This window comes from Orycteropus afer, unplaced genomic scaffold (assembly GCF_000298275.1).
Source record: "Orycteropus afer afer isolate SDZICR_OR568_19922 unplaced genomic scaffold, OryAfe1.0 scaffold00045, whole genome shotgun sequence".
NCBI lineage: Eukaryota > Metazoa > Chordata > Mammalia > Tubulidentata > Orycteropodidae > Orycteropus > Orycteropus afer.
In genome coordinates, this window is record NW_006921632.1 from 11,810,236 (window position 1) to 11,816,684 (window position 6,449).

The following is a 6,449-nucleotide window of genomic DNA, read 5'->3' on the forward strand; positions in this document are numbered from 1 at the left end:
AGCTAAACCTTTGTTCAATACTATCGTATGGCCTACACTTTGTCTTTATTTCATTTTCCTGCTTTCCCTCAGGTGGTAGCCGATACTCTGAATTTTATATTTGCCACTTCTTTTCATCATCTTAAGAAAATAATTATAATATATAAATATGTGTTCCTAAACAAGATGTAAGGAGCTCTGGTAGTGTAATGTCTAAGGCACTCAACCACTAACCAGAACCTGGTGGTTCAAACCCACCAGCCACTCCTCAGAAGGAGGGTTGGGCAATCTACTTCCGTAGTGATACTGCCTTGGAAACCCAAGGAGGGATCGCTACGAGTCAGGGCTAACTCGACAGCACATAACAACAACAACAAACAAGATACTGTTTGGTTTTGCTTCTTTTTCAGTTTTATAAAAATGGTTTCATATTTACAGTCTTGGAAACCTTATGGGAGTTGCTATGAGTCAGAATCAACTCAATGGTACTGGGTTTGATTTGTTTTGGTTTGGTGGTGAAATAGCTACTAATTGAAAGGTTGGTAGTTTGAACCCACCAGCTGCTCTGTGGAGAAGAGACCTGTTTGTGGTCTGTACTCATGAAGATTACAGCCTAGAAAACCCTATGGGGTAGTAAGTAATACCCTGTCACATGGGGTCATCATCAGTTGGAATTGACTGTTGTTGTTGTTAGGTGCCAATAAATTGGCTTCTACTCATAGCAACCCTGTGTACAACAGAACAAAACATTGTCCTGTCTCACACCATCCTCACAATTCTTGCTATTCTTGAGCCCATCACTGCAGCCACTGTGTCAATCCATCTTATTGAATGTCTTCCCCTTTTTCTCTGACCCTCTACTTTCCCAAGCATGATATCCTTCTCAGGGAACGGTCCCTTCTGACATCATGATCAAAGTAGGTATGGTAGTTAAAGTATGTCTCCTTGGCTGGGCCTGGTTGAGTGGCTGGGCAGCTGGTGGTAGTTATTCCCCACGATGAGAGTGGCAATCAACTCCATGGTGGGATCTACCACAAACAGCTGAGTAGCTGCTTTAGGGATGTGGTCTGCTTTCTGTATATAAGAAGCAGCTTTGGGAATAGTCTCTAGCTTGTGGCATGCTTGAACCCTGCATGTAGCCGAGTCATTGTTCAGCAGCCTACCATGCTCTGCTGATCTTGGGACTTTTAATGGATTTGAATTAATGGCCTGCTGTGTGGTTTGATAACATTGGGACTGTGCATTGTTTCTTGTCAACCTTGGGTTTGTCACCCTCAGCAGCCAGCAGCTGAGTGAAGAAAAGCCTCCAGCTTCAGTGGGCCGGGAGCAGAAGGCAGAGCTGAAGCCCAAGGTAGAGGGGCTTTTACCCAGCCCCTAGAGCCTGGCACTTTGAACTCAGACTTTGAGCCTCCTTAAGTGTAAGAGAGTAAACTCCTGTTTGTTCAAGCCATCTCATTTGTGGTATCTTCTGTTAGAGCAGCAGCAGGAAACCAAAACAGTAGGTGAGACAAAGTCTGGCCATTTTCACTTCCAAGGAACATTCTGACTGCACTTCTTCCAGGATAGATTTGTTTGTTTTTCTGGCAGTCCTTGGTATATTCAGTATTCTTCGCCAGCACAATTCAAGAGCATCAGCTCTTTGCCAGTCTTATTCATTTTCCAGCTTTCGCATGCACAGGAGGTGATTGAAAATACCATGACTTGGGTTAGGCATACCTTAATCTTCAAAGTGACATCTTTGCTCTTCATCACTTTAAAGAAATATTTTGCAGCAGATTTGCCTAGTGCAATACAATGTCTGATTTCTTCACTACTGCTTCCTTGAGTGTGAAGTGTGGATTGTGGATCCAAGTGAAAATCTTTGGCAATGTCGGTCTTTTCTCCATTTATCATGATGTTGCTTATTGGTCCAATTGTGAGGATTTTGTTATTTTATGTTGATGTATAATCCATACTACAGTTTTGAGTTTTATCAGTCAGTGCTTCAAGTCATCTTCACTTTCAGCAAGCAAGGTTCTGTCATCTGCAAATTACAGGTTGTTAATGAATCTTCCTCCACATCCTAATTCCATGTTCTTCTTCATTTAGTCCAGTTTCTTGGATTATTTGCTAAGCATACAGATTGAATAAATATGGTGAAAGGGTTCAACCCTGACATATACCCTTCTTGATATTAAACCATGCAGTATCTCCTTGTTCTGTTGAACAACAGCCTCTTGGTCTATGCACAGGTTCCTCATGATCACAATGAACTGTTCTGGCATTCCTATTTCCTATTGAATGTTCTGGAATTCTGGAATTTCCATTCTTCACAATGGTCCTATTCTTGGAATTAACTGCATGACACCTGACAACAGCAACAGAAGTAGATATTTAGGCTAATTTTGTTTTGTTCTTTTTTTCCTATGAATTTTATTGTGGGAGCTAGGGTATATTCCGAAGGATAGAATTTCTGTCATTAAGTATGGTAATGTACCAATTATTTTCTGAAGTAGTTGTGCCAATTTACACTCTTATTGATAGTGTAAGGAACTCTGGTGGTGTAGTGGTTAAGACATTTGACTTCTAACCAAATAGGTCAATGGTTAGAATTCACTAGCTACTCCTCAGAAGAAAGATGAGGCAGCATGCTTTTGTAAATATTTATAGCCTTGGAAATCCAATGGGAGTTGCTATGAGTGGGAATCAACTTGATGTTATTGAGTTATTTTTTTTTAATTGGTAGTGATAAGCATTAATTCTGATTGCATCTTTATGACTACCTAGTATCTACAGATTTCTCATTTTTGCCAATCTAATAGTTTAATGTATTTCACTAGAGCCATAATTTTTAATTTCTTGATTACTAATAAGTTTAAATATGTGTTCATATGTTTATTAGTCATTTATATTTTCTGTGAGAAATGAAATAAATGAAAGACATATTGATATTGCTCCTTTTACTAATTTGTTTATTTTCTTACTGCTTGTAGCTATTCTTTATAACTTCTTGATACCAAAACCCTCTTTGGTATATATATGTTGCAAATACTTTTTATCAAATTTTTTCTCAGTGAAAATGTATAATGTAGCAAAATTTATAATAAACCTCTTCTTTTAAAGTTAATACTTTTATATCTTATTTAAGAAATCCTTCCATAGCTTAAGATACAAACATTATCCTATTTTCTTGAGCATGTTTTAAAATTTTTTCTTTTACATTTAAATTTCTAATCCATTTGGATTAAACCTTTTTGATGTGATAGCATATAGGGTTCTAGTTTTCCTTCTTTTTCATTAGGATAACCAATTGCCCCAGACCTCTGGTAGCATAGTGCGTAAGGCACTTGACTGCTAACCAGAAGGCTGGTGGTTCAAACCCATCAGCCACTCCTCGGAAGGAAGGTTGGGCAATCCTACTTCTGTAGTGATATTGCCTCGGAAACCCAAGGAGGGGTCGCTATGAGTTGGGGCCGACTCGACAGCACGTAACAACAACAACAACAACAAATGCACTGAATAGTTCCCCTTATTTCCTTAGAATCTGTCATGTCACATATAAAGTTCTGTATTCATGTGAGTCTGAATATAGTCCCTCTATTCCATTGATTGGGGAGCTCTGGTGGTGTAGTGCCTAAGGCATTTGACTGCTAAGCAGAAGGCTGGTGGTTCAAACCCACCAGCCACTCCTTGGAAGGAAAACTGGGCAATCAACCCCCCTCCTTTTCTACCCTTGCACCAATTCCACCCTCTTTTAATTTTAATATTCTTGTAATATTAATAATTGGTGGGATATCTACTTTCACTTTATTTTCTTCAAAAGTATTTATTCTTGCTCTTTCATAGGAAATTTAGAACTAACATGTCAAGTCTTTATAAAACATTATCTCTCCACTTATGCAGGTCTTCTAATATGTAATTCAATAGCATATACTATTTCCTTTCAAATCACTCATGCACAACTTTTGTTAGACTTTATTTTTGTTTAAGGCTCAATGGAAATATTGATGCTGGTAGATAGAAGAAATACAATAGATATTTTTTGGTTATTGATTTTAAATCTGTCCACCTGATCCATTGCTCTAGTTAATTCTCATAACTTACTTGTATATTCTTTTTGAATTTTTATGTAGATAATTATATAATTTGTGAATTATGACAGTTACAGTTCTTCTACTTTAATCATTTCAATTCTGATGTATTTTTCTTATGTTCCTGTAAGACAAGAAAGTCTAGTAGAATGGTCAGTAGAATTGATGCTAGTAGTTATCAGTGCCTTTTTTTTCTTAATTTTAAAGGGAAAACTTACATAGTTTCTTATTAAGAATTACATTTATTGTAGACTCTTGGCAGATAAACTTGTCATCCTAGTTTTCTATGAGTCTGTTTTAAATGATCTATATGATATTTACTCAACTGGAGATAAACATAATTATTTCATCTTGTTCTAGTGAATTGATTTATAAATTTTCTAATGCTAACCCAACATTGATCAAGGTTTTTCTTTTCTTTTTTTAAACACACTGCTATTAAAAATTTTATGCATGCATTTCCATGAGTGAAAGTGCTCAAAATCCTGTAATTTTCCTTTCTTTCACTGTCTATGTCTAATTTTGATATCAAGGTGTTATTGACCTTATAGAATAAGTTAGGTTGTATTATCTCTTTGCCAATTTTCTGGAAGATTTTGTGTAGTATTGGAATAATCTATGTCTTAAAAGTTTGATTAATCCCACCTGGAAAACATTTGGGTCTTATGTTTCTTTGGGAAGGAGTTTTTAACTACTTACTGAATTTCTCCAGTGGTAATAGGACTATTTTGGTTTGATGTCTTATTGAATTGATTTTACAAGTTAGATTTTTAAATTTTCCTAAATCTTGGCCATTTCTTTTAGCAGTGCAATTTATTAGGTTAGATTATTTTCATGGAATTTTCTTACTATTTTTCTAAGCACTGCTCTGTCTATAGTTGTACCCCATTTTATTTCTATTATTAATTTATGCATCTCTTCTTTTTAATAGATCTATTGCACCTGAATATTGTCTATTGTATTTGTCTTTTCAAAGAACAACTACTGACTTTTTGTATCTTCTCTGTTTTTATTTCATTAGTTTCTGGTCTTATTATCTTCCTGCAATCCTAGAAAAATACCACCTATTATCTCATCAAATTTTGCCTTTGTGTCTTATCTGTTCTCTCCTGTGAGACCCTAATTACCTTTATATTAGATATTCTCATTCTGTTCTCCATGCTTCCATGCTTCCTTCAATTCTATTTTTCCATTTTGCAATTTCTTGCTTTGGCTGTTTGTAGTCTTATAGTTACTCACTTCTGAATTTCCTACTTTGATATACATTTTTTTTTTAATTTAAAAAGTTCTATTTGGTTTTTATCCAAATTCTGCTAGTTTATTTTGTTTATATTCTTATTGTAATTTTTCGTATTCGAAATTGCATTTCATGTTTCCTTAAACATTTTATATGTAATAATTTTGTATTCTATCTCTGACAGTTCCCTTTTCTGAAATATTTGAGTAGCCAAATGTGTTGTTTCTGCTAACTTTGTCTTATGCTGGCTTGTTTTTTTCTGTGTTTGGTGATCTTTGATTACAAGTTCATATTCACTTAATGTACTACTCCATGGAATTTGGGGGTGGTGGTGTGACAATATAAATAGCACATACATTCTTTCAGAGAAGTTTTCAATTGTTTCTACTGCAAGACAAAGGATGTTGCTAACCAGGGCCCCTGGCATAATGTAGAAAACTCAGGATCAGATCTTCTACTTTGAAGGTTCCTCTACAAGCTCTTAGTCTCTGGACCATAGTGCTGTTATCAGTATTTGCCCACAGAGTAGCTTCTCTCCTTAGTGTTCATTGCTTATCAATTGGATTTGAGCTAAGAATATGAGTGTGTGTGTGTGTGTGTGACTGAGAGAGAGAGTGAGTGAGGAAGTGACAGAGAGAGAGAGAGAGAGAGAGAGAGAGAGAGAGAATGTTAACTTTTTGAGGTATAACTTGACAGCCTTGATAGTTCTTATAAATCATGTTCAGTATATATTAAAAGGTAGTTTTTGGTAAAGACTTAGTTTCTTTTTGTTTGGAAAGCCCTTCAGAAACTGTAATCTTCCATGCATATGGAAATAGATATCTGCTGATGGATTTTTTATAACAGATTCCTTTCTTCCCTCTGTATAAATTATTTTCTGGCTTTTCAGTTATATTTTATGAGTCAGTAATTCAACAGGAATCTTTTGAATACATTTTATTTCTTACACTATCTATATTCTGTTGAACATCTTTGCAGTACAAGCTTTGGCCAAAATAGGTCTAGCCATTTTTTAAAATGACTCATTCCTACATATTCTGGACCTTTACATAACAATAGATGGTTTCCTAGTACCCTTTCATGTTTCCTAGTTTCCAGTTACACTTATGCACATAAATCAAAGTGATGCTGTGTTAGATTGGGTTCTCTAGAGAAACACAAAA

The 6,449-nt window shown here is 35.6% G+C and overlaps 1 protein-coding gene across 1 annotated transcript in view; it reads left to right on the top strand.

Moving 5' to 3' along the window:
- Positions 1-6,449, top strand: part of ADAMTS20 (ADAM metallopeptidase with thrombospondin type 1 motif 20) — a 262,945-nt gene that overhangs the window by 77,795 nt on the left and 178,701 nt on the right. The window lies entirely within an intron of this gene.